This window comes from Episyrphus balteatus, chromosome 1, assembly GCF_945859705.1.
Source record: "Episyrphus balteatus chromosome 1, idEpiBalt1.1, whole genome shotgun sequence".
Lineage (NCBI taxonomy): Eukaryota > Metazoa > Arthropoda > Insecta > Diptera > Syrphidae > Episyrphus > Episyrphus balteatus.
Genome location: NC_079134.1, coordinates 76,210,912 through 76,235,538, shown reverse-complemented (window position 1 = coordinate 76,235,538; position 24,627 = coordinate 76,210,912). Strand labels below are relative to the sequence as shown.

At 33.4% G+C, this 24,627-nt stretch overlaps 1 protein-coding gene across 4 annotated transcripts in view; it reads right to left on the bottom strand.

Annotated features, from left to right (window-relative positions):
- Positions 1 to 24,627, bottom strand: part of LOC129905219 (fatty acid CoA ligase Acsl3) — a 383,246-nt gene that overhangs the window by 159,280 nt on the left and 199,339 nt on the right. The gene's annotated exons all lie outside the window — the stretch shown is intronic.

The following is a 24,627-nucleotide window of genomic DNA, read 5'->3' as shown; positions in this document are numbered from 1 at the left end:
AGAAATTAATAGATAACTTCATTAGATCAGAAATTTTAATAAATATGCCACTTAACCATTACCAGCACTCTTACAGGGCAGGGGAAATTCTAGATGTTTGATTTTATAGGACTTTCAAACCAAAGTGCGTCGGTGTTTGAAACTGCTTTCTTAGCATGATTCTTTGAGTCTTTTACACATATTTTTATTAGAAATGTTTAGTCTTGTATTCTCTTCTACTTTGAGACAACTAATCATCGGATTTTTCTTAACTTTTTTGAGAATTCAACGATCATCAAATTGATTTGTTTTTCGTTTTCTTCCAAGACCGACCTTATAGCCAGTTATACTTAATTTCTTTATGAATTTATTTTAATGCAGTTTGATTTATTTAATGCTCTTTAATGATTTTTCATTTCGATAAACAAACATTTTTACAGTTTTTTCGTATGTTTCCATACTTTGCAGTGACTGCTTTTTGTTCCGTCAATTCCATTATAATCTTTGAACAACAACAACATCTTGAAGGTGCTACCACCAAGTGTTTTATGGCTAGAGTTACAGTACTGTTTCACGGATGCCAATCCGATCATCAGACTCCTTTTATTCCATTTTTGTGTGTGGTGCTTGGTCTAGTAATTTTTCATTTGATTTGAAAAACTTCTTCCGTCACACTTGAGTATTGAACCTAGACCAAGCGAGTTCAGAAGCCAGTACACTACGCACTGCGCTACCTCACCCACGTGATTAGCCTCACCCAATTGCAGGTTTTCTTAGTTTATCAACATGCAAATGAATAGACTTAGCATTTTACTAGCTCCTTCAAGTATGATTGTTGTTGTTCGGCTCTTTCATGTTTTTCTCCATAGTCTTAAGCATAGCAACAATTCGTTTGCATATACGAAAGTAGGAAAGTGATTAGAAAGATGTTAGGCGCGGGCCCTGATTATTTTTCATCATATTAAGTTTACAGTTTTTTCGTATGTTTCCATACTTTGCAGTGACTGCTTTTTGTTCCGTCAATTCCATTATAATCTTTGAACAACAACATCTTGAAGGTGCTACCACCAAGTGTTCTATGGCTAGAGTTACAGTACTGTTTCACGGATGCCAATCCGATCATCAGACTCCTTTTATTCCATTTTTGTGTGTGGTGCTTGGTCTAGTAATTTTTCATTTGATTTGAAAAACTTCTTCCGTCACACTTGAGTATTGAACCTAGACCAAGCGAGTTCAGAAGCCAGTACACTACGCACTGCGCTACCTCACCCACGTGATTAGCCTCACCCAATTGCAGGTTTTCTTAGTTTATCAACATGCAAATGAATAGACTTAGCATTTTACTAGCTCCTTCAAGTATGATTGTTGTTGTTCGGCTCTTTCATTTCATACCTTTTTTTTATTTTTTCAAATCAAATGAAAAATTACTAGACCAAGCACCACACACAAAAATGGAATAAAAGGAGTCTGATGATCGGATTGGCATCCGTGAAACAGTACTGTAACTCTAGCCATAAAACACTTGGTGGTAGCACCTTCAAGATGTTGTTGTTCAAAGATTATAATGGAATTGACGGAACAAAAAGCAGTCACTGCAAAGTATGGAAACATACGAAAAAACTGTAAACTTAATATGATGAAAAATAATCAGGGCCCGCGCCTAACATCTTTCTAATCACTTTCCTACTTTCGTATATGCAAACGAATTGTTGCTATGCTTAAGACTATGGAGAAAAACATGAAAGAGCCGAACAACAACAATCATACTTGAAGGAGCTAGTAAAATGCTAAGTCTATTCATTTGCATGTTGATAAACTAAGAAAACCTGCAATTGGGTAAGGCTAATCACGTGGGTGAGGTAGCGCAGTGCGTAGTGTACTGGCTTCTGAACTCGCTTGGTCTAGGTTCAATACTCAAGTGTGACGGAAGAAGTTTTTCAAATCAAATGAAAAATTACTAGACCAAGCACCACACACAAAAATGGAATAAAAGGAGTCTGATGATAGGATTGGCATCCGTGAAACAGTACTGTAACTCTAGCCATAAAACACTTGGTGGTAGCACCTTCAAGATGTTGTTGTTGTTCAAAGATTATAACAAACATTTTTGTTTTTAAGCTCGTGTTTTCTCACTTAAAATGAAATTTTTGTCAATGCGTGCATATATTTTTGCCTTGCCCCGGTAATCGGCTCTGCCGGGGTTGACCTTTCCTTTCCGACCTCGTGGGACTCAAATTTTTATATATCAATTTCAAATATGGACAGAAAATACAAAACAGACGCTACTACATCCGATATGGAGGATGAACTTTTGGCCTCGAGCCAGGAGACAATCGTCGATTGTTCAGTTAATGCTGGAGGCACTAGCATATCTGAGCAATCTTCAAAAATTGGAAATGCAGGTGGTACCAGCCATAGTACCCCTGTGTTTCGACCCGTACCAAACCCAATAAAGCCTTCGGGTAGCAAAGCCAGCCAAAGCGATGCTACCCATTGTAAGAAACGAACAGCGAGTTCGCATCGTAGAGCGGATTCCAAGAGGGCTTCCTTCATTCTTGGCAAGATTGCTAAAAATGAGGAAGCTGGATTTCCCACGAGAACGATGCCGCTGACAAAATCAAATATGGGAAGATTGTTGAAGAGTACAACAATCTTCTCATTGAGCCAAAAAAGATCTTCAAGAGAAATAGGTCTTGTGAGGAAGCTAATCCTCCTCAGAAGAGATCTAAAACCGGCGGCACTACTAAGAAAACACCACCTCAGGGAGCGGCGCAATCGCGCACTTTAAGTGAGATTGTCGGAGACGATCTTCAAGTGGCGATTGTAGATGAGCTCTCCACTGACAACAGAGCTCTGACGTCAGTGTGGAACTCCATCGAGGCTAAGCTTTCTGAGATGGTGTTCCTTTATACCCTAACAGCAACTGAGCTGAGATCAGCAATAAATGGGATGGCTTGAAGCTCAAGCTTATCCCAGCTAAGGAAATACCAAGACAACCGCTGGCTCGCATTTGGCTGCCCCTCATGAGTATCAAGCCAAGTGGACCGGAGCTGATTCGTAGTCTCCAGAGGTTAAACCCGCTGATTCCGATGCATGACTGTCAGTCATTAAGACTGAGGAACCGCAAAAGAATAGCGCGTCTTATCTACTGAGGATCTGCTAAGTCAGCCGTGGGGCTCTCGATAAAGCCGAATATAAGCTTCGTTTTGGCAGAGTCAGGAAATGGACCCTAACCTGGTTGAAGATATCGTCGAGGTTGACGATGTCTCCAAAAAGGCTGGGACCTCCGACGAGGTGCCGGTAACTGACTGTGCATGATCTTTCACGAATTAAAAACATGCTGCGCGTCATTCAGGTTAATCTGAAGTACTCGAAATGTGCCTCGGATAACCTGAGAGTTTTCCTGAGGGAGGAAAACTTCGATGTGGACATGATCCAAGAACCCTGGGTAAATGGCCTTCAAGTGAGAGGCCTCCGAGACGGCTCCGCGAAATTAGGCCCCAGGAAATAAGGCCCTAATAAAAAAATGAAATAAGGCCCCAAAAAAATACACACAAAACAACAACAACGAAATTTCTCAAATTTTGGGGTGTTATTTCATTTTTTTGGGCCTTGTTTCATTTTGTTTTTGGGGCATAATTTCATTACGAAATAAGGCCCTCATGAAATTAGACCCCAACACTTATTTTGGGGCTTACTTTCATTTTATTTTAAAAACAATTTGGGGTTTTATTTCATATTTTATAATATACATAAAAATGCTATACTAAATTATCTTTCAAAAAAACTGTTGTTAAATTCCGCTTATCAAGGACCCAGAATTGGCAAAGTACCGCATATTGTGGACTCCCTGTTGGTTTGCAGCAATATCTTTACATTGAAAAGCATTAGTATAACAAAATAGCTGAAGAAATCGCGCGATTTTTGAACTATTCTGTTACTACTAATGCTTTTCAATGTAAAGTATTGCTGCAAACCAACAGGGAGTAACAGAAAAGCTTCAAGAAATTGAAAGGCATTCGTTTGCAGCACGATCTTAACATTGAAAAGCATTATTAAATAACAGAATAGCTAAAAAAATCGCGCGATTTTTTCAGCTATTCTGTAATTTAATAATGCTTTTCAATGTTAAGATCGTGCTGCAAACTAGTGCCTTTCCATGTTAAGACCGTGTAGTAAACCATCAGGGAGTAACAGAATAGCTACAAGAAATCGCGCGATTTCTTGCAGATATTCTTTTACTCCCTGATAGTTTGCAGTACGATGTTTACATTGAAAAGCATTAGAAAGTAACAGAATAGCTGAAAAATCGCGCGATTTTTTCAGCTATTCTGTTACTTTCTAATGCTTTTCAATGTAAACATCGTGCTGCAAACTAATGCCTTTCAATGTAAAAAACCATCAGGGATCATTGAAAAAAGCATTAAAAAGTAACAGAATAACCGAAAAAAAACAAAACAACAGTTTGAAACATCCTTGAGGAACAATTTTAAAAGTTCCGTCCATAAAGATTTTTCTGTTCGTTTGGGGTGATATTTCATTACCAAAAATAAATTATTTATGAAAAAGAAAAATTGGGGTCGTATTTCATTTTTCTTTAAAAGTTCAAAATAAGTTGGGGCTTTATTTCATTTATTTTTGGGGCATTTTTTCATTTCGATGGGGTCTTGTTTCATTGGGGCATATTTTCATTATGAAAAAATACCCCACTTTGGGGCCTTATTTCATTTTTTCTTTTGGGGCCTTATTTCCTGGGGCCTAATTTCGCGGAGCCCTCCGAGACAGCCAATATGATTTTTTTTTATAAGCCCGTCAGTTCGAACCAAGGTAAGCCAAGAACATGTATTTTAGCTAAAAAACACTTAAAAGCTTTTTTGTGTCCCAACTTTAGCACCTCTGATTTAACAGTTATTAAATTAGAGGGTTCAAATACCGACAGCTTACTTTTGGCCTCGGCGTACATGGCACATGACCAGCAGTCACCGCCGGATGACGTAGGCAGACTGAAATCTGAAGCCAATACATCAAAGACTAGCCTACTCATTGGGTGTGACGCAAATGCGCGTCATACACTATGGGGTAGTTCAGAAATCAACGAACGAGGTGAGTCATTATTTGATTATATTATCGAAAATAACCTAACTATTAGGCCCATTTGCTGAAACTAGTCGTAAATTTTGATCTTAGCTAGGCCGAACATAGCTCTTATGTTTTACTTAGTTTATTCTAAGTTTCTAAAAAAAATTTATGTTCAACCTAGCACTGATTGACTTTCATGCGAGAAATCCCTGAGAACTTCAAATTAATTTGTTAACCCTTAACTATAGTGGTGAAAATTTGTGGTGTTTTGAAATGATAAAATAAAATACAAAATTGAATTTTTTTATAAATTTTTTTTTTAAGCATTAAAAGATAACAATTTTAGAAGAAGTAAAAAAAAAAAAAGAAAAAAGAGAAAATTCATTTTCAACGGTTTTTATTAACTTTTTAAAAGTTGATGTGGGTCCCCTGGACCCACCACTATAGTTAAGGGTTAAATCGATATAAACGTCAGTTAGTTTTTATTTGTTTTTGAGAAATTTTAGCAATACAAATTGTTAAGAACGCCTTTAAATTAATGGAAAAAGGTAAAAATAGTGAAAGCCCAGTAAAACTTGCGTTTTAATTAATAAATGGAATAATTTTAGTGAATGTGTTTGTGTTTTGTGAACGTATGTGTGTGTCAAAATTTGAAAAAAAACAACAAAAGGGTGAACATTCTCTCAAAAAATTTTTCAGAGAATTTTTTGCGTTTGCAGATGGTTAGGATTTATAAAAGTAAGTCAACTCATATTGATATACTTAATTTTTGTCCATTTTGGTACCAACGCATCATTTTTTGAGCTATATTCTCTCTTTTTTGTCAAATAAATATGCTTAAGTAGAACGTAAACTACTTATGATCTACTATTTCTTCCCCCTAAGTTATGTTTAACTTAGAGGAATTTATGACCTAGTTTGAAGTTCGTGCAAATCGGAATGTAGAACTTAGGGCTTTACGATTCACTTAAATATTTAAGTTTCGTTTCAGCAAATGGGCCTAAGTCTCATAAATAATTGCTCCGATTTGCAGGTTGAAAATTGGAGAGTTTCGCCCTTAAAATCTTTTTCAGATCATAGTTGGATCCTCTTCCAACTTAATTTTGAAACCAAAATCCCAACCCATTATAGAAATCCCAAAAGAATTGACTGGAAGAAATTCAGTTAAATTTTTAGCGCAAAGCTACGCAGCATACCTAATCTGAGCACAGATACGGTTGCGGATCTTGAGTCAAATGTTTTGACTTTTGAAAGATCGATGATCACTGCCTTCAAGGCTTCGTACCCGGTAAGACAGAGTAGCAAAACTTTTCCTCCTTGGTGGAATGAAGACTTGTCTAATCTAAGGAAAATGACTAGAACAATCTTCAACATCTGCCATAAACACAAATTCTATCAACCCTATAAGGACTGCTTAAGAGTCTATAAGCGTACTATAGCATCATCCAAAAGAGAAAGCTGGGAGGAATACTGCCATTCCATTGAAGATATAAAGGACTCCGCCAGGCTAAGCAAAGTTCTATCGAGGGAACACACCAATCCCTCATTCCTTAAAAAGTCCCTGGAACTACTGATGACTACTCATTTTCCGGGGTGTGAAGATAACACCTCTGAAGTGAACATAAATCCCACTTTGCTGTCAGTTACGACAGAACATGTTAACTCTAGGGCTCTTGATATTACCCGGGTAATACCCGTTTCAATTAATACCCGGGTACCCGAATATGCGGGTATTACCCGAATGTGCGGGTACCCGGGTATTTTAAGTGGCGGGTACCCGAGAAACCGGGTAACGTGTAACGTGCATAAAATGTTAATAGCAAAGTCAACTAATGAGCCCTTAAACGAATTTGATAAGTATTTGAGAGAACCGCAGATAGACTACAATTTCTGAGCCGTTGATGTGGTGGAAAAATAACGAAACCAAATATCCAAGCTTAGCGCTGCTAAAATAATTTTGACTAAAATAATTTTGTGTATACCAGCCACATCGGTATCATCGGAACGATGCTTTTCTGCAGCAGGTATTTTTGTCTCATCAAAAAGATCAGCCTTTTACCCGAAAATGTAAGCTTGTTGACATTTTTGATGAGAAATCAAAAATTGTTGCAAATAAGTGATAATTAAATTTATTCTTGTAATTGATATCTTGTTGAACATTATTTTAATTTCACAACGAAAACCCATTGTTTTTTTAATTATAAAATATTAAGGTTTCTTGTTTTCGAATAATTTTTCAGTTTTTGTGTTAAGTATTTTTAATATTAGTATTACACTCATGAAACTTGGCAAAAAGTTTGCTTTTGGGATAAGAACCAAGGATCAAAAAAGTAAAAAAAAAATTTGGGTGGAAGGGTGTTTTTCCGCTGACAAGGCGGAGGGGTGAAGGTCAAAAATACTTATAGTGAAAAAAATTGTATGTCGAGCATCATCATATGACACATGTTTTTAAGGTATATAAATAAATAAAGACAATACGATTGCTCTAAGAAAAGTTATTGCCGATTAAAAACAAGCACCTTTGATGAAATTTCTAAAAATATTTTTGGTGAAATTTCATTTTTGTATTTTGTTTTTCATATGGAGTTTGATATTATTTACTTGTTAAAGTCAAAAAAGAAGCAACCTTGTTTTTAATTGGGAATAACTTTTCTTAGAGCAATCGTATTGACTTTATTTATTTATATATATTAAAAAAATAAAGTTATGTAAAATTTATAATAGGTGGGTTTTTTGTTTATCTATATAGATTTTGTGCCCAAAAAATGACATCGGGATTTTTCAAATCCATGCAAACATTTGGCACCAATGTACATACACTTTGGCAGCTGTCTGTCAAAAATGTTGCTTTTGTTTTTAGTTCATTTTAGGTCTGTTTGAGTACTGCCTAAAACAGAAATATTTCTACTTTTTTCAACATTTTTAACCCAATTCCTGTTTGGGTACTCTGAAATTGTTCATTTTTTCACAAAAAAGATGGCCGCGAGAGAGAAAAAAATTTCCCCTTCTTGAAAATTTCTGCCCAAAAAATTTCTTCGGACAAAAATCGGAAATCTGTCAAAGGTAGTGCTTTCTCTGTTTTTCAAAGTACAAAGTACAAACATGGCGATGTGGCTATGTTTTGTGTTTTTCTTTTTATTTATTGTGTTTTAATGGTAAAGTGCTTTATTTTATAAATGATCTATGAAAAAATTAATAAAAATAAAAGTTTGTAAAACAAAACAAAATGTTTTGATATTTTTCGTTTTTTTATTTTTTTTTTCAATTGGTGTTTTTGTTTACATTTTTGTTGTTGTAGAAAAAGTAGCAGAAAATTTTGTGCCAAAAGCGTTTGGGTACTTTTACACAATTTTTCTTTCTCTGAGAGAATTTCATCCCCACTCCTTAAAATTTGACAGGTTTCATATTTTTGTGCAAAAAGAACCCAAACAGACCTTTTAACTCCGAAGTGGGAAGGCCATTACATCCATGTTAGATGCAAACAAAATGTTTCCCAAAAAAAACAAAAATCATTTGAATGGCCATGGCATCCATGTTGATTTAAAAAAAAAATTTCACAAAAACAAAAATTATTTGTACATTCTTAGCTTTATTTTAAGACCATGAACAAATGACCGTTAACATTAGTTGCGTCGTTCTTGTGTTATAAGCGTTTGAAGGTAGCCATATTGATTTTTTTTCTATTTTTTTTAAATCAAACGTGGAAACTTTTTTATTTTTATTTTTAATTTTTCAAAAAAAAACTTTTTGTATATATTTGTTCAACAATCATATCAGGATCCATTTAAGACTTTTATCTGAAAAGTGCATTGCGTATATCTCGAAATATAACCATTTCAATGCAACAATGTCAAACGAATTTTTGATTATTTTTTTCTATGAGAGCTTTTTTCAAACCCCATTTTCTCCGTTTTTTCTTGCTTATATTTTTACATATTTCTTTATAAAATACCTATAACACAACAAATAAAGTACTTTGTCACTACTGTTTTTATCGAGAGAAAGTAAAATCTGGATACCTAATTATCTGGATTTTTCAAAAATCTATACAGATAAAGTTTTTGTTGTTTTTAACAGGTAAATTGTTTTGATTTCAAATATCTCGATGTCGTTTTTTTGCACAAAATCTATACAGGGTGTCCCACAGTCACCGCCCCAAATGAAAACCATGGATTCCTGAGGTCATTTTAAGTCAAAAAACTTAAGAGGTAATTTTCTCGTTTTCGTCCCGTTTTCGAGTTACCACGGTTTTTATGATTTTTGTTCTCTTTTCATTTATCTGGCTTTATCTTTGCCAAACTACAACCAATCAAGAATTTATTACAGTTTTAGTTTGTCTCAAAACTTTTTTTTCTGCGGACAACCGTTTCTCCACAATTTTGCATCAAACACAATTTTCTTCGTTTTTTAAGTTATTTTTTACACTTTCATATCATTTAAGTCAAAAAAACACGTTAATGAGTATTACTTTTTTGTGCTTTTTATTAAAGCCCAGTTTATTTTCATAAAAAAAAATAAGTTTTATTTCATAAAAAAGGCTACTGAAATTAATTAAAAAAAATAAACAAACTGAGTGAATTAAAAAGAAAAATAATTTTTAATTACAAAATTTATTTAAATGAATAAAAACTTTTTCTGAGCTTTATTTATTTGTTCTTTTCTTAACACAATAGCTCAGAAAAAGTTTTAATTCATTTAAATTAATTTTTTATTGAAAAATTATTTTTTTTTTTAATTCACTCAGTTTTTTTATTTTTTTTTTAATTACTTTCAGTAGCCTTTTTTATGAAATAAAACTTATTTTTTTTATGAAAATAAACTGGGCTTTAATAAAAAGCACAAAAAATTAATACTCATTAACGTGTTTTTTTGACTTAAATGATATGAAAGTGTAAAAAACAACTTAAAAAACGAAGAAATTTGTGTTTGATGCAAAATTGTGGAGAAACGGTTGTCCGCAGAAAAAAAGTTTCGAGACAAACTAAAACTGTAATAAATTCTTGATTGGTTGTAAAAAAAATTTTTCAAATCAAACGTAGTTTGGCAAAGATAAAGCCAGATAAGGGAAAAGAGAACAAAAATCATAAAAACCGTGGTAACTCGAAAACGGGACGAAAACGAGAAAATTACCTCTTAAGGTATAGATAAACAAAAAAACACACCTAATATTGTTAAAGTTTTTTTTAAACTTGACTATAGTCGAATCGATCGAATCCAACTATACATTTATAGATTTTACAGTGTGGTAAAAAACAAAGAGTGAGAAATGTTCTTAAATCTGTTTCAATCACATTATTTATGCCTAGATACGAAAATATTGCGACTACCCGAATATGACCGGGTACCCGTATTATAACGGGTACCCGAATTTATGGCTCCCGGGTGATACCCGGAAATGCAGGTACCCGGATACCCGGGTAGTTACCCGGATATGCGGGTATCAAGAGCCCTAGTTAACTCCCTGATAACAAGAGAAAATATAGCCTGGGCTATTAGCACCTTCTCTCCATATAAGTCTTGTAACGTGAGCCAGTTGTATGCTGAGAAAAAAAAAAAAGAAAAAAAAAAGCATTTCATTCTTAAACCTAACCTTAAACCTAACATGCAATCAACAAACTACCACTACTTTAATAAAAATATAATAATAAATAATAATAATAAAAAAAAAACATCTTATAATAAAATCTAAACTACATTCTAACTACCATTCATCATACATATTCGGAGGGAGGAGGTGATCATACACCACCCCCTCAACCTCGGTTCATTTTTTGCATCCATCTCCCATCTTCCACTTGTGGTTGCATATCATCCACAATAGTTTTTTGGATTATATCTTGTAGATCCCATAATTTGCACAAGATATATCCCCAGATAGTGGAGAGGCAATATTGGGAGATTTCCACTACAACAGGTAGTGGCGAATAAAATTTCCAGATTTGCCTTTGTTGTTTTTATCTCCATCTATCTGGGGCACTAAGTCTTTCGTTATGCCATTTTTGTATTCTTTATCATTCTCTTTAATAATATATTAAATCTAAAAGAAAAGAAAAGTCATTAAAAAAGAAAATAAACAAAAAAATAAATACTAAAAATAAAACTTACCAATTATACATCCATTCCCCACCACGTTTAGTTATATTTTTATAATTTACATAGAATATTTTGACACTTCAAAATAACACTCTATCTGTCTCTTTCTTAAAGGAGAGAAAAGAGTACAGATAGAAATTATGTAATTTAAGTCGGCCATTTCTTTTGCGGCGAATTCAAAAAGAAAGGAAAGTACCAAAGGATGTTGTAGAATTATTTATGGGAACTTAAGATCGTAGCCGGAAATACGAATTCAAGTGTCGGTTACACTTTGAAAATAGGAAAAAAAGTAGTAAATGCAATAAATAGTATTCTAGAATGTTTTAGGATTATAAGATGCAATATTTATGCTGTGATATTAGTTTATAAGATAGGAATATATTTATAATCTGTGATATTAGTTGTAAGGTAGCCAAATATAGTGCAAACAGTACAATAGTAGTGAATACTTGTTATATGTATAAGGGTAATACGTTACCCATATTAGGCTTGTAAGTACAAAAGAGTGAAGAGTACAAATGTTAATACCAGTAACTATGTCCAGCTACCCTACGGTTATAGGCTTATGTATTTCATAAAACAAAGAAAGGAAAAGGAAGCCATTCAGTACAGGAATCTATTTCAAACGAGGGATTTTATAAACGATTAAATCTAGACGGGTACATAAGGATTTAGAAGGAGCTAGAAGCTGCGAAAGTTTAAACGATGTTATAACAATCGAAAGATGTTATTTTATGGGAATTCGCAGGGATTAATATTTAAACAACTCTACTGGTTTACGTATTGAAGGATACTCACCTTGTCTTGTCATTCCGATCGTCACGAGCCCAGCTTCCTCAGTGGATAATCGTCGGCACGTTTAAAGAGTCAGCACAATTCAATTATTGTCTTATTGCACTTTGATTGACCCAAAACAATATCCGAATGGACAATCAAAGTGAACATTACAATTGAAGTGTGCTGAGTTCAACGCACGACGATTTCCTCTGGTAGGTATGGAAGAGAGCACAACATCCCTCCCCACCCGGAGGAAGAACTCACGATCAACCGGATGACGATCGACAAGATTAAGTAACACATATTTATTTAGCATTTTCTTATGACAATATAACAATTGATTTCTTATTTTCTATAAATTATCTTTTTTGACATATGTTTTATTTATTTATTTTATTTATTTGTTTAAATTTAATTTCTTTGTACTTAATTATGAATTTTGAATACATTAAATATTTTAAATATCTTTAAACCATTTTTATCAATTTATGTTATGGAACTTACAAATTTAGTCTTTTTTTTTAATGTTATTAATTAGTTACATATTTGGATAAAATACATTTAATACTTTTTTCTTATTATTTCGAATGTTTTGCACATGAATCTTGTATTTTTTTTTAAATGACAGTTTCAACGTCTAGGAGTAATATAAAATATTATGATTCTCGGTCAGTATGCTTAGTTTGAGTTTGGTGTTGTTTGACGGCTTGCTGCGGATGCGATGATTGTAGTTTCCATGTATTGGGGCGTCAAGTTAATCTTCAATTATTAGCCTTGACTCAGTCTGCTTCAATTCGGGAGAGCCAATTGCCATTTCAATATCTCATCTTGCACAAGATGCGATTGCTTAATTTTCTAACACATTTTTACTTATTCTGAGTATGATTTGATGCTGTAGTATACCCATCTTCGAAGGGTATTGAATTATTTATCGAAGTTGAATGTTTCCAGCAGGAACGGGATCGCTGACATCAGCACTGTTACCAATTAGGTGACTGTTGTGCAGTACGACATGTAATCTCAGCTTTGAGTTACCCTACATATCAACTATTACTTATGAGTTTGACATCTAGTATGCTTGTAACTACTTCAATTCGAGTACAATATCCCTTAGATCTTACAGCTTTCTGGTATGGGTGAAACATCTTTGGTTAAATGTGGTAGTTTTTATGTGAGCAAAAGTGTGTGTTTAATACAGAGATAAAGATAGGCGGTTCCCCTCCCCACCTGGGACTCGATTTTTGTACCTCTGGTACTGGCAGAACATTTTATTTACAGTTCACAGCATCTTTCCCAAACATAACTTCGTGACCATTCATTTTAAAGTTTTAAAGTAATATTAATTTTAATTTAGAGCTCCTTTACGTAATAGTTTTTAATTAATATCATTGTATTTTTTTTTTTTTTTTTATACAGTTTAATACTTAATTTTTATAATTTTTTTTTCATATTTAGACTATTTTTACATTTCATAATATTTTTTTCTTATTGTTCAAATAATTTTTAAGTACTTATTACGTTATAGTTTCAAAAAAATTTAATATTTGAATTTGATTTTTTTTTTGTTGTACCTACTTTTATTTAACTTAAAGTTAAGTTAATTGATTTATTTGAGTATCAATTAATCAATTATATTTGTTTTATTTCATATATATATATATATTTTTTAATGTAGGTATTTATTTATGTATTTTTGTAGTTTTTATAAAATATTGTTTTTTTTTTGTAAATAATTGATTTTTAAGCAAAGGTTTAAATAATTGATCTTAGATTAATTTTTATACTTTCGTAGTTGTCAATCAGTTATTTATTTATGTAGCTTTCTTAGTATGTATATATTTTTTATTTAATTAGTGCAACTTTAAATATTTTAGGCTTTAAACAAAGAAAAGAATTGGAATAATGTATTGAGAAGAAAGTGGAATATAATGAATTGAGGTATTAAAAATAAAAAAATATGAAAAGATTTTGGTTAAAGAGTTTTTGACATCTTAACGTTATCTGAAAATAGAAAAAAAATTGGATTAAATGCTCAAAAACAAAGATAAATAATAAATTACTGAAACTTTGAATAAAATAAGTTTGTAGTACTATCTAGTTTAAAACTCAAGACAGGATTTACAGGATTTAGTTTAAGTGGTTATGCTTTGCGTACCCACGGACATAAGCCTCTTGATTGATTGACTGATCTCAATTTTTGATTGTCGTTGTTCACAGAACTTCTTATATTTTTCACTAAGAGGATGTGACTTCGATCAAAAGAGTCGTCTTTTTCTCGTTTATATTTTTTAGAAAATATGTTAGAGATTAAGTTTAGGACATTATCCACTGAAAACATTTTTTAGGGGAAGAAACCCTCGTTTCACTTAATTTGTGACTCCTGTTTTTTATTTGTCTTGAAGAGGTTCTTGGAAATTCGGTACTTTTTCTATTTGAAGTAAACGGATATATAAGGGGAAACTTTGATACCAGCTTTCTGTTGTTATCCAAAAATTTTAATGTGTTGGTAACAGAGTCAATTATAGCATGGTTCCCAAGAATATCCCTGCCTATTATACCATCGGCGGGTATGTTATTTAGGCCATCTATTATATTCCAATTTAATTTTATTTTTCCCTTCAAACTCGACCGAATTGAACCTAAAGTTTCGCCAATCCCTTCAGAAGCTAATTTTATTTTACATTTTTCTTTAGTTCGTATTTTTGCATTATTTTTTAATGCACTACTTACTAAAAAGCTTGCTTTTTCATTTTCGTCTATTAAAACAAAAATTTTACCTCTCTTAGCATTTGGAAATGGCAGTTTTATATACATTTTTTTCTTGGATTCTTTATTGTTAAATTTACTTTTCACTTCGATGATGATTTTATGAATTTTTGAATAAAATTCATAAATCATATCGAAACATTTAGTGAATACTAACAATTGTGAAATGAAAAAAATGTAGTTAAAAACTGAAGGTATTTGAAAATCATAAATTTGGTTTTTTTAACAACGGGGATTGGCGTTTTGGCAGATTTGGTAATTTGAGTGGATGGATAAGGGACGATCTGTTTGTTTTTTGGTAACGTTGGGTTTTTGACCCAATCATATTTTACAAAATATCGTCTTTTACATCTACACTCATTCTCAGAGTGTCCAACCCTAGAACACCAATCGCATCGTACCCTAGTCTTTTGCGGGTTTGCCGCTTCTAATTGACCTTTGGGTAACGAAAGTGTTCTTTGAGGTTGTCCATGTGCCTTACAGGTATTGTGGAAAGAAGTATTTCTCTTAAACCTGCAATAAGCACTTTTGTGGTTTGTTTTCTTACAGAATTTACAAACCACTTTCTCTGAGAAATTTTTTACATTAATCTCCTTTCGAGGAAGAAATGTCTGCCAATCTTTGGTTACACATGCTGTAACCTTTTCACTTTTTGTCGTGTGACACATAATTATGTTAATTATAAAAAAAAAACTAGTCACTTGGAGTCAAACAATATAACGTAGGTATTTATTTAAATTGCTTATCCCGAACTCGAAGTTTTAAACTGACCTACATTAACTAAAATTAACGTATACTGGCCGTAATAATAAAACAATTCAAGCAAAAAAAAATTTAAAAAAAAGTGAAAAAAACGAAAACGATTCAAAACAAAAATAAAAACGAAATATACTTACCTGCTTATTGACATACGTACATACATAAATATAGTGTAGTCGTTGTCAACTGTGGTTTCGTATTCCAATTGATGTTGCACTTTGAATTTAATTAATTATTTTCTTTCGAAAAAGCAAAAAACTATGATTCACTGTGATCACTTAAAATTTCCATAAGTCGACACAACACAAAATTATTGGTTATTTTTATTTTCTTTTCATTATTTTATTTATTTATTTATTGATTTTTTTTTTTTTTTTTATTGCGATTTAAAGGTTCGCGGACCGGCTGCGCCAATGTTATAACAATCGAAAGATGTTATTTTATGGGAATTCGCAGGGATTAATATTTAAACAACTCTACTGGTTTACGTATTGAATGAGACTCACCTTGTCTTGTCATTCCGATCGTCGCGAGCCCAACTTCCTCAGTGGATAATCGTCGGCACGTTTAAAGAGTCAGCACAATTCAATTATTGTCTTATTGCACTTTGATTGACCCAAAACAATATCCGTATGGACAATCAAAGTGAACATAACAATTGAAGTGTGCTGAGTTCAACGCACGACGATTTCCTCTGGTAGGTATGGAAGAGAGCACAACAACGAATAAAACGAAGAAAGAAAGATTTAAGTGAATAAAGAAAGAACTAAAGAAAGAACTAAAAAGAAAATAAATGGAAAAAGTGAATTAAAGATACATATTATATAAATTTGAATATAAAAAAAAAGAGGTTCAAAAATCATAGTTAAATTAAAATAAAATTTAAAGTAAAATTAGATTTTTTTATTAAAATAATTTTAAGAGTAATTTTATAATACAAAAAAAAAAATTTAGTGAGTAAAAGCTTATCTGTATTTAAAGTTAAAATAATAGTATCGGTAAAAGAAAAAAAATTAAATTCAGTGATTTTTAAAACGACGTTCCTGATACGTGCTGCCGGCAGGACTTCGAGGGACGTGTAAAAACGTGAGTAAATAAAAATTATTCACATATATATATATATTTGTCTGGGACGACAAAGAATTCCCCAGACCCAACATAAAAATACATATATAACTACTATTAAGTACAGATTTTTGCTTAAATTTTTAAATTAAATCTTAAATTTTAATTTATTAATTTTCTTAATGAAATATTATACGTATAAAATAACAAATATTAAAATTTTTGAACCTTCAAACAAATAAAAATCTTTCATTGCTACCAGAATTTGGTGGTTACATTTAAATGGTTTTTAACAGCAGGATGATTTGCTAAAATTCGAAGCATTTGGTGTGTGAAGGGTCTTTGTCAGACCACCTAAAAGGAATGGACTAGAACGAGAACATGACATAAGATATATTTTTTTTAGCTGGTAAGCAATTTAGGGGCTATCTTCCACAACATGGGCCAAGGAAGATAGCGAAGGATATGTTTTCGAACATATGGGAGGGATGGCCAAGCGGATCCCAACAGCACCGGGCAAACCTTCATGGTTCCAGCGAACCCTTATCTTGGGGAGACGATGGATATAGGTGTTAGAATATTTTTATCTTGATAAACAGATAAAAATATATTTAGATTAGGTTAGGATAGCTTGTATTAAGGGGGTTAATTTTACTAATATATTCTATTGGTAATTTCATATTTTAAAATTAAGTTTATAGTTAGTTATAAGATTTAGTTTATCTAAATTCAAGATAGATATTATTTTCTTTCAGCATTTATCCATCCTTTCGTCAAGGTAATGGCATAGGCCATGTGCAGTATGTTCCTTTTCATTTATTTCTTTTCTCCTATCGTCCGAACAAAGTCCGTCTGATTAAAATTATAGATCATCAGTTTTCTCCTTCTTCTTTTTTAATTATTTTATATACAATCGGCATGATTTTTTTTTAGAGTGAGCCTAGAGTGTTAGTAAAGGACAAGAACCACCCCGTCCGACGAGCCTTAGCCGTGCCCGAGACAAGCATGCCGCCGTCCTTTAATGAAGCACAATATCGCCCCTATGGCCAAATCCAAGCTCATTTCAATGGCGCCCAACGATTTTGTAAAATCATTTCTCGAGACCAATTGCTACTTCAAGGGGACGATTTTCTTCGGAAGGTCGTCACCTTGGACTTTCAATAGCCTTTTCAAAACTTTTAAAATTTTACTTTTCTATCTTTACTATAAAACATACTCACAGCCGTACATACTCCTGCTTCTTCTCATTAATTTAAAAATTTCTGTCCAAAACTTATAGGTCCTTAGAACCAGTGTTTCCGTGAGGAAATTGAAAGATTGATATGGAAGCAGGAGTGGGACGATTTTGAAAGGCCATATGCTTTGCGCTGTCCTTTGAATTAAAGGCACAGTCCAGATTCTAGTGAGGCGTGAGCTTTGGTCTTGAAACATCGTCCGTGTTGATGCTTAGCTCGAAGTTCAGGCCGGCCTTCTATCAGTTTTTTTTCAAACGTTGCAAGTAGTGGCAAGAAGGAAAGGTTATGCATCAACACTCGTTGGGATCAAGGGGGTTCCAGCTATTAACATGACAGACTTGACTGACAGGACATACAGACATTTTCCTTTTTAGAATGGACACCTGACACAGGGACTTCACACACCACCGCGTCAATAAATAGAAAAACAAAGTCATAAATAATTCACTAAACAAATAAGAATAAAGAAACAGAAAGTGCATTTGCTTATACAGGGTGTCCCACAGTCACCGCCCCAAATGAAAACCATGGATTTCTGAGGTCATTTTAAGTCGAAAAACTTAAGAGGTAATTTTCTCGTTTTCGTCCCGTTTTCGAGTTACCACGGTTTTTATGATATTTGCTCTCTTGTCTTTTAACTGGCCTTATCTTTGCCAAACTAAGTTTGATTTGAAAGATTTTTTTTACAATCAATCAAGAATTTATTACAGTTTAAGTTTGTCTCAAAACTTTTTTTTCTGCGGACAACCGTTTTTCCACAATTTTACATCAAACACAATGTTCTTCGTTTTTTAAGTTGTTTTTTACACTTTCATATCATTTAAGTCAAAAAAACACGTTAATGAGTATTAATTTTTTGTCCTTTTTATTAAAGCCCAGTTTATTTTCATAAAAAAATAAGTTTTATTTCACAAAAAAGGCTACTGAAAGTAATTAAAAAAAATAAACAAACTGAGTGAAATAAAAAAAAAATATTTTTTAAATAAAAAATTAATTTAAATGAACTAAAAACTTTTTCTGAGCTATTGTGGTTAAGAAAAGAACAAATAGAAAAAGCTCAGAAAAAATTTTAATTCATTTAAATCAATTTTTTATTTAAAAATTATTTTTTTATTTTTTTTAATTATTTTTAATTACTTTCAGTAGCCTTTTTTATGAAATAAAACTTATTTTTTTTTTATGAAAATAAACTGGGCTTTAATAAAAAGGACACAAAATTAATACTCATTAACGTGTTTTTTTGACTTAAATGATATGAAAGTGTAAAAAACAACTTAAAAAACGAAGAAAATTGTGTTTGATGCAAAACTGTGGAAAAACGGTTGTCCGCAGAAAAAAAAGTTTTGAGACAAACTTAAACTGTAATAAATTCTTGATTGGTTGTAAAAAAAAATCTTTCAAATGAAACTTAGTTTGGCAAAGATAAGAACAGTTAAAGCACAAGAGAGCAAAAATCATAAAAACCGTGGTAACTCGAAAACGGGACGAAAACGAGAAAATTACCTCTTAAGTTTTTCGACTTAAAATGACCTCAGAAATCCATGGTTTTCATTTGGGGCGGTGACTGTGGGACACCCTGTATATATATTCTTTAATAAATTCAAAATTTGTTTTATCGTACAAATACATTTTTTTTAATAAATTTTTTTTATACATTTTTTTTATATTTGTTTACAACACATTTTTTTATTTTTGGTATTTTTTTGGTTCTTTCTCATCCGATTTTTTTTAAATTTTTTTTTATTATTTTTATACACATTTTTCATTACACTGAAAGAAATTTTCTACACAAGTTTTTTTTTTTAGTTTTATTTATATGTAACCTTTTTTTTAAATACATTTTTTTTTTTTTTGAATTTAACAAAAATTTTTTTAGATATTTAGGATAATTTTTTTTTATTATTTCTGAATTTTAGATTAAATTTTTTTTAATTTCTTTATTATTCTCTTTTATAAATCATTGCTGAGTATAAAATTTTTTTTTTGTAATTCATTTTTTTTTTGATACTAATTCAATCAGTTTTTAAAAAAAGTGGAATTCAAATAATAAAGGATATAAAAACTAGTTTAGTATTCGAAATATGGCAGGTAGAAATACGGGTGCTGTATCTAGGAATGGTTTACCAAGTCCTTTTGTGAGATTTCCTCTCAGGACTCTTACGGAAGAGATTGAGGATAGGACATCTACAGCTGGGAGCAGTCCTAGTGCAATGTCCACTTTGAATGGCGACGCTCTGAGTAGGTCATTGGGTGAAAATCCGCCTATGCTATATGGGTCAGATAGACCCAGTGGCATTTCAAGTAGAGGAAGTATTCGAAGTGAATCAAATAGGGAATTTGCTTTTCATCGAGCAACTATAGAAGAGATCGATGAAGAGAATAGCCTAGACGGCGTAGATGACGATAACGACATCATAAATCAGATTCGATATTTACAGATCGAAGATAGAAATGTCCGTGCTGAGATGGAAGAGAGAAATTCACATCGCGAAAAATCTCGTGAATCATTAGATTCTAATTTTGGGTCAGGGAAAAGAGCTTCTGAGAAGATTGAAAAGAAAAGTCAATTCTTCGAAACCGAAGCTGACTACATTAAAAGAGTAGCAGAGGAAAGTATCTCTAATAAAATAGAATCGGCGATATCAGTGGCAGTGAGGGAATGTAATGATCGGACACTTAATATGTTTCATGATGGCATGACAAAAATGTTTAATAATGTGGAAATAAGTTTAAAGAAATAAACAAAAAAATAAGCGAACTTGAAAACACTTCCACTTCTATAAAAGATAATGTTCCTTCTCTGTCTAAACAATCTAATAATACTTTCACGTTTAATTCAAATTTTAAAAATCCAATAGTTCCTCCTACTGCTAACGTATCTTTAAATACAAAACCACCAACTAGTGGAGGTAACCAAAATAATTCTAGGGATACAGAAAACTTTAGAGATACACGAAAATTAGACGTACACAAATGGGATGTAAAGTTCGATGGGTCATCAAAATCTGTGTCTGTTGAAAGCTTCATTTTTAGAGTTGAATTTATGAAAAAGAATCATAACTTAAGCAACAAAGAATTACTTAAAAACTTCCATTATTTGTTGTCAGGTACCGCTCGGACATGGTACTGGCAGTACCTAGAGGAAAATTATTTAGCAAATACAATCCTCAACTATGAGAATTTGAAATCGGAACTTTTAAATCAGTTTAAAAATAAAAGAAAAGATCCTGAAATCCTTCGACAAATTATGGATAGGAAGCAACTTCAACATGAAAGCTTCGATGAATTTTATAGTGACATTAGGGGTCTCTTTTTACAAATGCGAAATCGTCCTAATGAACAGGATTTGCTAGGGATTTTAATGCCAAACATTAAGGATAGGGTAGCAAATCTAATTTTTAGCTCTAATATAAGTACGATTCGTGATTTAAGGGAAGAATGTAGACGGGCTGAAATTCACTTAGCAGAAAGAGAGAAGTTTAGGAAAAATGTTAGCGAAGTAGATTACAAAAAAGCAAATTTGCAAGAAGATGAAAGGACAGGTGAAGAAAGCTTCTTTAATGGCGAAGGAGAAGAAGAATATGATGTTGCTGCTATTCAGCAAAATAGATTGAATACGAATTTTAATAAGAAAGGTTCAGGTCCACCTAAACAAAACGAAAGAGAAAAACCACATTTTAGTGGAAATGACCGCAAGAAAGAGGACAGGGAAACATATCATTTAAATGTGCATCTTGTATGGGAAAAGTACAGGTCGGAAGTGCATCCGGGAGTCCACTTCCGACGAAAATGCAATCTCCTGTGAATCCGAGTCAAACGGAAAAATAAATATTTTAAGAAGAATAACCAATGAAAATGAAATTGAACCAAAACCTGAAATACTTCCTGCAAAATCGCTTCACCAAAGGCTTGTTGATTATCAAGAAGCTAGAAAACGTATCTTTGGTGAAGAGATAGAACAAGTTACAAAAAAATCTAAAAATTATAAGAAGATTGAAAAATTAAGGGAAAAGTGTGCAATATTGAGGTCACATAAAAAGAGAATAGAATCATCGATTATAACAAATACAGACGACAATAGACCATACACAAAAGTACATATTGATGGTGAAGAGATGCTCGGTCTTTTAGACAGTGGAGCATCTGTTAGTTGTTTAGGGTTTTGTGCAATAGATTTCTTAAGAAATCATAATATAGAAATCATAGAAATGAACATTGGAATAAAAACAGCTGATGGTAAAAATCAACAAATCTTAGGTAGATTCAAAACTAAAGTCTCCTGGGGAAATAAAATTGAAGAATTGGATATTTATGTCGTGCCAGGTCTTCAGCAAAAGTTATACTTGGGAGTAGACTTTTGGAGAGCTTTCAAGGTAGCTCCGAATATTGTGAGTGCTCTAGACATTCCATCACCGATGGTAGAACCGGATACTGATCCTGTACGGGATCTTTCACCAACACAAATTGGAGATCTAGAGCGGGTCAAGCAGCTGTTTCCTTCGTTTGCAGTGTTGGGATTGGGAAAAACTCATCTCGAAGAACACGTAATAGAAATGGAATATGATATACCCATAAAACAGCGGCATTACCCAATCTCACCTGTGATACAGGAGTTGATGTACGCGGAACTTGACCGGATGCTCGAACTCGGAGTCATAGAAGTAAGCAATAGTTCTCCAGTTGTGCTGGTGAAAAAACCTGGGAAGAACAGGCTTTGCTTAGATTCACGTAAAGTGCACGCGGCTACAAAAAAGTTTGCATATCCGCTACCACACATCGAAGGTATTATAAGCCGCCAGCAAGATACACAGTTTATATCCAGCATTGACTTAAAGGATGCTTTCTGGCAGATTCCACTGGAGGCCAAGTCAAGGGAGAAGACAGCTTTCACAGTCCCTGGACGACCATTGTACCAGTTTACGGTTATGCCGTTTGGACTGTGCAATGCCGCTCAGAGAATGTGCAAGCTGATGGACAAAGTCATTCCCGGTCATATGAGGGAGAATGTCTTTGTTTATCTGGATGACCTTTTGATTTGTTCACCAGATTTTGAATCTCACATTAAAGCACTAGAGGAGGTAGCAAAATGTTTGCGTGACGCTGGTCTCACTATTAACGTGGAGAAAAGCAAATTCTGCTTCAAGGAGATTAAGTACCTTGGTTATTTCACCGGTGATGGGTGTCTTAGAACCGATCCGGATAAAGTCTCAGCGGTGAAAGGCTTCCCAATTCCAAAGACTTCTAAGCAACTCCGTCGGTTCCTGGGAATGACAGGCTGGTATAGAAGGTTCATACCAAACTTTGCGACCATTTCAGCTCCAATGACCGATTGTCTTAAGCAAGGCAAAGCTTTTTTCATGACAGACGAAGCGGTCAAGGCCTTCGAGGAGCTGAAAAACAAGTTGGTAACTGCGCCAATTTTAATAAACCCGGCCTTCTCGAAACACTTTTACATTCAGTGTGATGCATCGACTTCAGGTGTAGGGAGTGTTCTTTTCCAGAAAGATGCTGAGGAGAACGAACGACCCATAGCATTCATCTCTCAGAAACTGAATTCCGCTCAAAGGAATTACACAGTGACTGAACTTGAATGCTATGCGGCCGTTCTGTCGGTAAAGAAGTTCAGGGCATACATTGAGGGATTACCATTCACAATAATCACGGATCATCATGACCCAAAAGGATCTGTCTGGAAGATTGGCCAGATGGAGTTTCAAACTGCAGGGTTTCGTTTTTAAAATCGAACACCGAAAAGGGGTCCTCAATGTAGTCCCTGATACTCTCTCACGTATCCATATGGAAGAGCTCAATTCCGAAATAGAAATGCAGGAAGTTGATCTCAGTTCTCCATATTTCTGTTCTCAGGAGTATGAAGAGCTGAAGAAGACAGTGGTGGAAAACAAAGAAAGATTGCCTGATGTATGTGTTTCGGAAGGTTTCGTTTACAAACGGACAGACATAAGAACCGGTGACGAGCTTCAAGAAGACAGAGCCTGGAAACTCTGGGTTCCGAAGGAGTTGCATGGAAACCTCTTGGAGGCGGCTCATAATTCACCAGCTGCAGGACATGGAGGAATCCATAAGACCTTGGCAAAACTGCGAAAAAAATATTTTTGGCCAAATATGACCACCGACGTGCGAGAACACGTAAGTTCATGCGAAATTTGTAAGTGCAATAAACCTCTAACTGTGATATCACGACCTCCAATGGGTAACCAGGTCGTGACTGAAAAACCTTTTCAAAGGTTATACATAGATTTCTTAGGACCGTATCCTAAGACAAAATCAGGAAATACACATATATTCATTTGCTTAGACCACTTTAGTAAATTTGTGTTTCTAAAACCCATAAGAAAAGCTACTTCAGCAACCATAGTGCAATATTTAGAAGAAAATATATTCCATATTTTCGGTGTACCAGAGTACATACATTCGGACAATGGAAAACAGTTTGTATCTGAACTGTTTTCCAGCTTTCTCAAAAGATATGTGGTTAAACACATCAAAAATGCATTTTATTCGCCTCATGCGAATGCATCCGAACGAGTAAATCGCTCAGTTTTAGCAAAAATAAGATCTTATTTGGAAACCGACCAAAGAAACTGGAATACACATGCAAGCAGTGCAGCATTTTCTTTACGAAGCGTAATCCATGATTCCATTTCATTTGAACCATACTACGCGGTTTTCGGTTCACAAATGGTACAGCATGGAGGATCTTATGAGCTTTATAGATGGCAATAAAGCTATAAGCAATACTAATGATAAGTTAGAATTAATAAGAAAAAAGATTTTTGAAAATTTAAAGCTAGCACATGAAAAAACCACAAAAACCTATAACACACGAAGTAGGGACATAAAATACCAAGTAGGT